We start from the raw sequence: 11,739 nt of genomic DNA on the forward strand, positions 1-11,739 counted from the left end.
ATACTATTTTTTTACAGTATATTGAAACACTGAACTCACAAGCTGTCAGGAAGCATATCTACTTTTTTTGTAATATAATTTACATTTATTCATGTTTTTACTTGTATTTTGAATGCTCTATTTGTCCGAGATTTGGATACATTTTTTTGTATTTATTTTTTAGCAGCATCTAATTGTTTTCTTATTATGATATACTTTAGAAACGTGCATACGTCATTTTTAAACTATCGACAACTTTCTTCAATAGTGATTGTTTACACTCAAATAATTTGATAATTTTAACGGTAATATTATTAGTATAAGTATATAAGTATTTATAATACTTAGAAATATGAGTAGAAGTTATTTCGATTTTTTATTTTTATACCTATACTGTGGTTTTACAGTCTATTGAAACACTGAATTCACAAGCTGTCGGGAAGCATATCTACTTTTTTTGTAATATAATTTACATTTATTCAAGTTTTTACTTGTATTTTGAATGCTCTATTTTCCGAGATTTGACACCTTTTTTTTTTTTGTATTTATATTTTAGCAGCATCTAATCGTTTTCTTATTATGATATAAGTTTTGAAACGTGCATCATTTTTAAACTATCGACAACTTTCTTCAATAGTGATTATTTACACTCAAATAATTTGATAATTTTAACGGTAATATTGTTAGATCAAAAACGTTGAAAACTTTATTATTGTTTTACTATGGTTACGAGTTTGCGCGGAGGTACGATTGTATAACAAACGAATCACAATAAGCGAAAATAAAATTCAAAACATGAGTAGAGACTAATAGTTTAGTTTAATTTTAACCGTAAATAAACAACACCATTTAAGTCACAGAAAAGGAAGCACACCAGAATGATTGTGAATATTCAGAAAGAGGTAATAAAATATAATTACCTAGCTGTTAAGGAAAACATACGTTAACAACGCTTCACTCGGCACTGAGAAAGGGTGAAAAAAAAGCACTGTTACTGTCCACCAGAATCTCACAAAAATACGCACACTTTTCGCAGAACACACACAGTGAAATGAAGTTGACTTGCTTATTCCGTTCTATTGCAGTTCACTCCACAAGGATGTAAAAGTATCAAGAAATGTCCTTCAAGCAGTCTAACTTGGCAACAAGCGGGTACATAATACGTGATGGCTTGCTCTGATCTAACTCTCGTTCTTGGGGGGTAACTCCCAACATTCACTCACTTGTTTGTTCTTTGATTTCGTTTTTCCACACATCACTTTTTCACTTTTGTCATTTTTTTTCTTCACCTCCTTCCTTTTTCTCTAATACTCAAGGTCGCAATTTTTATTTCCGTTCTCTTCCGTCTGCGTCTGCGCCCTCGGATCCTTGCTGTTATTAGCTCTTCTTTTTGCTCGTCTTCTCCGCCTGTCTTCTTAAGTTCTGCCACATTGTTGTCTCTTGTATTCTGCTTTTTTTTTCCTGTTATAACTGCTAATCTAAACTCGTCCAATCACAGTAATAGCTTCAAATAATTGACTGTAGCGTTACTTTATCGAGTTTCAAATTGTAATGATTGCTTTTGCACTGGTCTTTCCCTAATTTTTTTTCCTCTCCCACCGATTGTGCAGTATTGTATTTTAATTTTCTCCCCACCAGATCCGTAATGGTTCTACGTAATACCTACCGACTTGACCACCTCTTCGTCTGCTTGCTTTCACTACCATAGATATACGGAAAATGGCAGAACCGTAGAGAGGGAGAACCGACTGCGAAGGAAGGGGGGAAGGAGAAGTACTTTCACAATATACCAAGGCAAAATAGGGGAAATGGTCGGAGATAGGGGATAGCAGATGAAAGAGACGGAGACTACGCTGAGCGACTGCTCGTACTGAAAACATCGCCCTCTACAGACTAGTCACTGCTCGATGGATGGAGGATGGAGTCCCGTGAAAGTGCTTTCAGTTTATACAAAAATCCATTTTAGAATTTCAAGATTCTGGTGTTATTGCCTATTTGGCGGTGTTGTTTTAAAATTATACAGGCCTGTATGCGAGTTTTTATAATTCTACTGCTGTAGAGAATTTATAAATTTGTCGTATTACGTCTTTAAGTAGGGGAATCATTCATCATTATTTAAATATGTAGGATACATACAATCCCGAAAAGACTAAGTATATGATTATGTCTCGTGACCAGAAATGGAACTATAAAAATTGGAGATTTATCTTTCGAAGAGGTGGAAAAATTCAAATACCTTGGAGCAACAGTAACAAACATAAATGACACTCGGGAGGAAATTAAACACAGAAGAAATATGGGAAATGCGTGTTATTATTCGGTTGAGAAGCTTTTGTCATCTAGTCTTCTGTCAAAAAATCTGAAAGTTAGAATTTATAAAACAGTTATACTACCGGTTGTTCTTTATGGTTGTGAAACTTGGACTCTCACTTTGAGAGAGGAACAGAGATTAAGGGTGTTTGAGAATAAGGTTCTTAGGAAAATATTTGGGGCTAAGAGGGATGAAGTTACAGGAGAATGGAGAAAGTTACACAACGCAGAGCTGCACGCATTGTATTCTTCACCTGACATAATTAGGAACATTAAATCCAGACGTTTGAGATGGGCAGGACATGTAGCACGTATGGGCGAATCCAGAAATGCATATAGAGTGTTAGTTGGGAGGCCGGAGGGAAAAAGACCTTTGGGGAGGCTGAGACGTAGGTGGGAAGATAATATTAAAATGGATCTGAGGGAGGTGGGATATGATGGTAGAGACTGGATTAATCTTGCTCAGGATAGGGACCAATGGCGGGCTTATGTGAAGGCGGCAATGAACCTCCGGGTTCCTTAAAAGCAAGTAAGTAAGTAAGTAAGTAAGGCTACATACAATAAGTATTTGCATACATACATACATACATACATACATACATACATACATACATACATACATACATACAGTGAATCACAAAATTTATCTTCCGATTGTTGTATTGGCAATAGTATTACGTTGCTTTCTCTTGTTGGATATCATGAAGTACACATTTCAGTGATAAAATATGTCGCTTTCAACAATAGAAAACAAACCTCATTGGTGGTCTAGTGGCTAGAGCGCTAGACTTAAAATCCTGTGGACCCGGGTTCGATACCCGGTGTGTCTCCTATTTATAACTTGTAGTGGAAAATCATCGTTTCAAATCGTATTATGTCCAACTTACAATTTTTTTACACGACTGACGAAAAACTGAACTACTCGTAAACCGGACAAGTTTTCAAAACTCTACACAAAACCATTTTGAAGTACTTGTTTCACAATTTACAAATATGACGACTTGGAACCATCAGACTTCACAGCATGAAAGATAAATAAATAGAAAGTAACAAATTTAATTTCGTCCACTGTTGGACTTAATACGTTTTGAAACGATGATCTTATCGCGATCCATGTAATAAAGGGGTTTTCTCCGGGAGCTCCGGTTTCATACCAACAAATCTCCATCATCTCCTCTCGGGTGTAGCGTAGACCAGCCTCACATGGCGCACTCTAGGTAATGAATCGGTCGGTAAATTGTATATTCTCGTAAAACGCAGAGGCAGAAATTTGTATGATAGTGCACAGCTACACTCAACATGAACCTTCTGCTACATGACAATATGTCTTATTAATTAATGCTCTGCCTGAGTTGTGTGATGTTGAAAGAATCATAGAATTCTTACTTAATTTCAGCCATGCATTTTCAAAACCCAGAAAAACAGTTATTTCTATTGCATCTTAACTTTTTCCTTGACTAATGTTTCATTAACAACACTTACTGTTAATAGTACTAGATCAATATTAATTGAAATGTTTTACACTACAAGGAAGTTTCTTATCTTTGGTTAGCACTCGTATAGTTTTTTTTTTAACAAGATTATCTTGTTGGTATGATGTGTTTGCACCGAGATTCGTCCTTGCGTGTGCCGAGAGATTGCAATTGTAGTAAATGACAAATAAATACAGATCTAAGTATAAAATGAAGTAGCTGACATGATATACCATAGTTAGAACGCGGGCCGCTTGGGTGGAATGGTGTGCATGCCCTAAGATCCCCAGCGCTACAGATTTCCCTGTGGGCCGCAACAACACTGATTTTGTTAAATGAATTAATTGTAATATAGAGTACATACAGTTAATGTGTATCATGTTTACTATTATGTTGTATAATATAATATATTCTGTATACTAGTTCAGTATTATTATCGATATAATTAGCTACCGGCGTGGCTTTGTCGGTTAAGGCGCTTGCCAGCCTATCAGGAGTTGCGCTCGGACCGGGTTTGATTCCCCGTTTGGCTGATTACCTGGTTGGATTTTCCCCAACCGTAAGGTAAATGTCAGGTAATCTATGGCGAATCCTCTGCCTCATCTCGCCAAATATCATCTCATTCATTCATTCATTCATTCATTCATTCATTCATTCATTCATTCATTCATTCATTCATTCATTTATTTTATTCTATAAATCTTACATGAGCAATGAAGCTTTAAGATGTGGAACAAGTCAAAATTTTACAATATTACAATTACAATTCTTACAAGTTTTCACAGTTTTACAATTTAATAATTTTCTAAAATTTTTACAATTTTGTGCAATTTTTTACAATATTTTGGCGAGATGTAGTGAGATAAGGTGAGGTCCGAGGATTCGCCAAAATATTACCCGGCATTTGCCTTTTGGTTGGGGAAAACCACGGAAAACCCCAACCAGGTACTCAAATCAAAGGGGGGTAATCAAATCAAAAGGATTGATGCCGAGGACTCGCCATAGACCATCACATTAAATAAGCAAGTAAAAAAAATCGATCTAATGATATTTTCTGTCATATGTAGCACTAATATTTTGTAGAGCGATAGTTGTGAAGTGTTAGTGCGTTTATGTGGTTAAAAAGTAGCTGGATAGACTATTTCAATTTAGTAGAAAATCCACTTACAGTTTCATGCTTCATTACTATTATGTTTTTTTATTGGGTTATTTTACGACGCTGTATTTAGCGTCTGAATGATATGAAGGTGATAATGCCGGTGAAATGAGTCCGGGGCCCAGCACCGATAGTTACCCAGCATTTGTTAGTATTAGTGTTAGTATTTATTTATTTAACCTGGTAGAGATAAGGCCGTCAGGCCTTCTCTGCCCCTCTACCAGGGGATTACAACTATAACATGAACAATAAGATTACAATTAATATTAAATTTACAATTACAATTAAAATAAAAGTTAAAGTACGACAAGAATACCTGATTAATGAAAGCTAGACATTTTATCATGGAAGTTAAGAACAAAGAATATTTTTGTATTTGCTGAATTACAAATTAAACCTACAATAACAAAATTCTATAGTGATGAAATTACCGGATATTGAAATATTTTGTGATAGATTAAGAGAACTATTTACAAGAAACCATGTCTGAACGAGTCTCAATTAATGACCAAGTGCCTAGTAAATTTGCGTTTGAATTGAATTTTATTTCGACAGTCCCTGATGCTAGCAGGTAACGAATTCCAGAGTCTTGTTCGTATTAGGTCGAGGGAAAACCCCGGAAAAAAACCTCAACCAGGTAACTTGCCCCGACCGGGATTCGAACCCGGGCCACCTGGTTTCGCGGCCAGACGCGCTGACCGTTACTCCACAGGTGTGGACTTTTACTATTATGTACCGAACTATGCCTTTCGTAGCGTCCTGACGTAAGCATTTTCAGTCAGATTTGAACCCTGAAACTGCGAGATATATTAACTTTTTTGGGAACGAAAATGCTCTGCCTGCTTATCAGGTACTGGTCTGGGGATGGGACCTGACTCTGGCAGGGATGAGGCAGGATGATCCGTCTGTCAGTATCGGATTCACGAATGCCACTCAGGCCATCTATCGGACTGGAGCAATCATCGTATGAGGTCGCATAATGGGCCAATATAAGCCTAATTTTCTTGATATTCTATTTTTGAGAGAATGCGTCAGAATTTCATTGTTGCTGTAAATTCGAACAATTTTTGTTGTAATGCTGCAAGGTAGGCCTATACACTTTTACCCAATCAATCAAATTATATTTGGTGTCCAGAAATCAAAATAGGTTTTGATATGGAATTGGATCACCGAATTGTAGCCTATATTAATTAAATTAAACTTTTGCGAAGTCTGAATATTCATAATTTATTTAGCTTTTGTTTTATAAATATTAATAATATTTATTTGGTGCTGAAATGTTACAGTACAGTTGTGTGCAAGGAACATTTGCTTAATCAATCTTGTACAAATTAAGAGTATTTCACTGGTGTGTCATCATACAGAGACCGGATCCTTATGTATTTACATATTGCATTCTTTACTTGTAGACTACTGAAAATGACAAATGCCGGCGATTTGTGGTTCTGATATGGTTATAGTTGAGTTTCATTTTACATATTTTTACATATTATTAGTAATATTACATATTTTGCATATTATGTAAAGAATGTACAATTTTTATACATATCTAGGCAATTATTGAGTTTTGAAGTTTTTTATTAAATTATTTTTATTTTTCAGAGTAAATTATTGAATTTTTTTTCATGGACATACGTTTCAACGTCCCTGTTCCATTACTCCGATTGCAGGGTCACTTTTTGTTCTCACTATAGTACACGATGCTGGTAAAGAAGGAGGGCTCGAAAACTGACGTCGTTATGTTTTGTTCACAACTATAGAAAATACTTCAATTTTTAAAGCTGGCTTAAGACAATAGTTCTTTTATAAATAAAAAAAAAAACATAAAACTAGGGATTCCAACTCTTTGTCTGTAAAACATAATAGTTCGGAGTGCCTCAACTCTATATATTTGCTCTAATGTTTTGTCAGAATCTGGGATGGTCAGGTGCGCCAGTCATTTAACTACGTTACAAATTGAAAGTAGGCTATTAATAATAATATGAGAATTGCGCACAAATGTGCAATTACGAGAAGGGTGTCACTGTTCACTAGCGTAAAGTAGGCTATTAGCGGGTGTCAGGCAAATCAAAATACCATTATGTGTGTCACAGAAAAATATTTTTCTAGGAAATCTTAAGACACAAGAAAAAAAAGCATAAATTTTGGCAGAGACAAGTTGTATTTGCAAACTATACAATGGGGTGGAAATGGCAAGTCACTTTCCAGGCGATATCCTTCCACTTCAACTGGCCAGTTAAATTGTGACGACAGTTTTTTGAATTTAATGCATTAATAAATAGTGATTTTAAATTAAATATTTTATTAATACTATATATTGCATTGAGAAGCTTGTACTGGCTCGGACTTGTTTCGGAGAACATGGGTTTCTCTTGAAACATGCTCACTCCTCTACATACTGCTTAAGTTTGTTGGTAACACTTTGAAGCATCCTGTATATATAGGAAGCTCGGTGAGCCACTTATCCAGTTGTTTGAAATCGTCATTCACAACGGGTTCTACAGAATAAGTGACTCCTCATATCTGACATGCTATCCTGACGATGGAATCCATATGTATTTCGAAACATTGAATACGTTAAGTCCCAGCACACGGTGGATTACCCAAAAGTGTTCTGAGTACATTCAATATGAAAGCTTAAAATGTCATAAGAATACGTTTATTCATTCAGAAATGGGATTGTACTTCGTCCCATTGTAGACTTCAGCATTTACTTTCTCCTCGAAGAAAACCGTGCTAGAGATTTTTAAAGTCCCCGTCCTTGGTCGGGTTTTGAACCTACGGAACTCTTCTAATAGCAAACATCGTCATCAATCGATAAATTCAGTGTGGAAAGAAAGCACATTGTGATGTGAATAAAACCCGGGACATTCGCCCTACCTACTGAGCTAACACGTGGCAAGGTCAGGTATAATGATGGAGGTGGCTTGCGCAATGAGCGTCTCACGTTCATGAATATTAAGCACTTATTGTTAGGACTTTCATAACGTTCTCCGTTGTGTACGTGTGTTTCCAAACACAAGTTTTGTCCTATTGATTCGACGTGGGTCATCAATGCATGGTCCACGCGTCACATGCATAAACAAAGTGATAGCCTCGTACGTAGGTTTTTTTTTTTTTATTTTAGTCTCTTATTATACGAAGTATCCATGTATTGTGGGTCCCTATCACCACGGCATGGCGCGTCCTCAGGTTGCGGATAGAGGAGACGGCCTCCAGATATGGAGGGTAGCTGCGAATATATTGAATAAGCAGTCGTGGACAGCCGATAAGGGGAGGTCCTCCAGCTTGGGGGTTGGGCGAAGGGCTAACAACCCATCACCGTAAAAAAACAGCTTGTTACGTATCCCTATAATAAGCCTCTGAATAGGACTGATTCTCTGGCACGACCACAGCAAAGGAATAAGGATTTGAGATTTGGCACTTGGAACGTAACTAGTCTTTATAGAACAGGAGGGGTAACATTAGTAGCAAAAGAACTAGCTAGATATAGAATAGACTTCGTGGGAGTACAAGAGGTTAGGCTAGATGGGAATGGCATATCACAAATAGGAGATTACTTGTTGTATTATGGGGAAGGAAACAATAATCACCAATTAGGAACAGGATTCTTTGTTCATAAAAGAATAAAATCAGCAGTAAAAAAGGTCGAATTTATCAGTGACAGGTTATCATATTTAGTACTTAAGGGTAGATGGTGCGACATCATAGTTATAAATGCTCACGCCCCTACAGAAGAGAAAGACGTCCATATAAAGAATAGCTTCTATGAGGAATTGGAACATACTTTTGATCAGTTCCCTAGATATCACATGAAAATTTTATTGGGGGATTTCAACGCTAAAGTAGGACGGGAGGATATTTTTAGACCAACTATTGGAAAAGAGAGCCTACACGCAATTAGTAGTGACAATGGAGTTAGATTAGTCAACTTTGCCACATCGAAAAATTTAATTGTCAAAAATACAACATTCCCCCATAAGGATATACATAAATATACTTGGACTTCTCCAGATGGATTGACACACAACCAAATCGATCACATCTTGATAGATAAACGGAGACATACTAGTATAGTAGATATTCGAACTTTCAGGGGTGCAGACTGTAATTCTGACCATTATTTGGTGATTGGAGAATTAAGAGAAAGATTATCAGTAGCCAAGCGAGTAGAGCAACAAGTTAATATTACTAAATTCAATATTTTGAAATTAAGGGACGAGGAAGCTAAGCAAAATTATCAGGTCGAAATTTCGAATAGGTTTGCCACTTTAGAAAGTTCCGACGAAGTTGAGAAAGAATTAGATGTTAATAGCGTGTGGGAAAATATCAGAGATAGTATCAAAATTGCAGCTGAGCAGAGCATAGGTTATTATGAAACTAGGAAAAAGAAACCGTGGTTTCATGAAGATTGTTGCATGGTAGTAGAAAGAAGGAAACAGGCAAAATTGAAATTCTTACAGGATCCAGTTGAGGAGAAGAGAGATAATTATTTCAATGAAAGACGGGAAGCAAGTCGTACACTTAGGAATAAAAAGAGAGGTTACTTGAAGGAAAAACTGAATGAGGTAGAAACAAATAGTAAGAATAAAAACATTCGAGATTTATATAAGGGTATAAAGGAATTTAAGAACGGATATCAGCCAAGGGTAAACGTGATCAAGGATGAGAATGGTGACTTGCTTGCAGACTCTCCATCAATCCTAAACAGATGGAAAAACTATTTTGCGCAACTACTAAATGTACATAGGCCAAATAGAAATGATCGGGACGAAATTGAAATACAAACTGCTGAGCCATTTATACCCGAACCCACGCTTTCAGAAGTCGAAATTGCGATAGAAAATCTGAAAAAGTACAAGTCTCCAGGTATCGATCAAATTCCAGCAGAATTAATACAAGAGGGTGGGAGTGCATTATATAACGAAATTTATAAACTTGTACTTGCTATTTGGGAAAAGGAAATTGTACCAGAACAATGGAAGGAGTCCATAATTGTACCTATTTTTAAAAAGGGGGACAAAACCAACTGTGGTAACTTTCGAGGAATATCACTTTTGTTGACGTCGTACAAAATTTTGTCCAATATTCTTTTGAGAAGATTAACTCCGTACGTAGATGAAATTATTGGGGATCATCAGTGCGGTTTTCGGCGTAATAGATCGACTATTGATCAGATTTTTTGTATTCGACAGATAATGGAGAAAAAATGGGAGTATAAGGGTACAGTACATCAGTTATTCATAGATTTCAAAAAGGCTTATGACTCTGTTAAGAGGGAAGCATTATATGATATTCTTATTGAATTTGGTATTCCCAAGAAACTAGTTCGATTAATTAAAATGTGTCTCAGTGAAACATACAGCAGAGTCCGTATAGGTCATTTTCTATCTGATGCTTTTCCAATTCACTGCGGGCTAAAGCAGGGAGATGCACTATCACCTTTACTTTTTAACTTCGCTCTAGAATATGCCATTAGGAAAGTTCAGGATAACAGGCAGGGTTTGGAATTGAACGGGTTACATCAGCTTCTTGTCTATGCGGATGACGTGAATATGTTAGGAGAAAATACACAAACGATTAGGGAAAACACGGAAATTTTACTTGAAGCAAGTAGAGCGATCGGTTTGGAAGTAAATCCCGAAAAGACAAAGTATATGATTATGTCTCGTGACCAGAATATTGTACGAAATGGAAATATAAAAATTGGAGATTTATCCTTCGAAGAGGTGGAAAAATTCAAATATCTTGGAGCAACAGTAACAAATATAAATGACACTCGGGAGGAAATTAAACGCAGAATAAATATGGGAAATGCGTGTTATTATTCGGTTGAGAAGCTCTTATCATCCAGTCTGCTGTCGAAAAACCTGAAAGTTAGAATTTATAAAACAGTTATATTACCGGTTGTTCTTTATGGTTGTGAAACTTGGACTCTCACTCTGAGAGAGGAACATAGGTTCAGGGTGTTTGAGAATAAGGTGCTAAGGAAAATATTTGGGGCTAAGCGGGATGAAGTTACAGGAGAATGGAGAAATTTACACAACACAGAACTGCACGCATTGTATTCTTCACCTGACATAATTAGGAACATTAAATCCAGACGTTTGAGATGGGCAGGGCATGTAGCACGTATGGGCGAATCCAGAAATGCATATAGAGTGTTAGTTGGGAGCCGGAGGGAAAAAGACCTTTAGGGAGGCCGAGACGTAGATGGGAGGATAATATTAAAATGGATTTGAGGGAGGTGGGGTGTGATGATAGAGACTGGATTAATCTTGCACAGGATAGGGACCGCTGGCGGGCTTATGTGAGGGCGGCAATGAACCTTCGGGTTCCTTAAAAGCCATTTGTAAGTAAGTATTATACGAAGTATGCTGCTATAGTAATATGCGTTACAAGAGCGGTATGTTGAAGTTTTCATGTTCGAGGAAAAGTTTGAAAAAGCGAAACGTAGTTGAGCTTTTTTAATTTCCGAGAATTGAAAGAAAACATACCGCTCGTGTATCTTACATTATTTTGTGCGAAGATAATTTATTACATACCTGTAAGAGGACTTTCTAATTAGTTGCAATGAAATCTCCATCTTGGTTTCTGTTCAATGACGACAAATTTGCAAAACAAAAATATCTATCTTCAACATTGTTGCTTTAAAATGTTTTCTGTGTTTATTATACTCCAGCAGGCCGTGATATACGTCTGTATTTTTTTCCCGCAGTCTATGATGAGTCTGGAATCTTGTTGATTTTTTCACGGCTTCCTTAATGTTGCTTGCATCACGAATGCAGTAACTTTAGTGGAGTTGTAGGGTTTACTTAATTT

At 36.5% G+C, this 11,739-nt stretch overlaps 1 protein-coding gene across 2 annotated transcripts in view; it reads right to left on the reverse strand.

Moving 5' to 3' along the window:
* The window catches only part of ken (ken and barbie), a 139,629-nt gene extending 137,942 nt beyond the window's left edge, over positions 1–1,687 (reverse strand). The window contains exon 1 of one of the 2 annotated variants that reach the window (XM_069818979.1): positions 1,646–1,687. The gene's annotated coding sequence lies outside the window, so the exon portion shown is untranslated. Of the gene's footprint in view, positions 1–899 lie in introns of both variants that reach the window. The other variant, XM_069818978.1, reaches the window with a different exon arrangement.
* Between the last annotated feature and the right edge of the window lie 10,052 nt (positions 1,688–11,739).

Source organism: Periplaneta americana, chromosome 2 (assembly GCF_040183065.1).
Source record: "Periplaneta americana isolate PAMFEO1 chromosome 2, P.americana_PAMFEO1_priV1, whole genome shotgun sequence".
In the NCBI taxonomy this organism is placed as follows: domain Eukaryota; kingdom Metazoa; phylum Arthropoda; class Insecta; order Blattodea; family Blattidae; genus Periplaneta; species Periplaneta americana.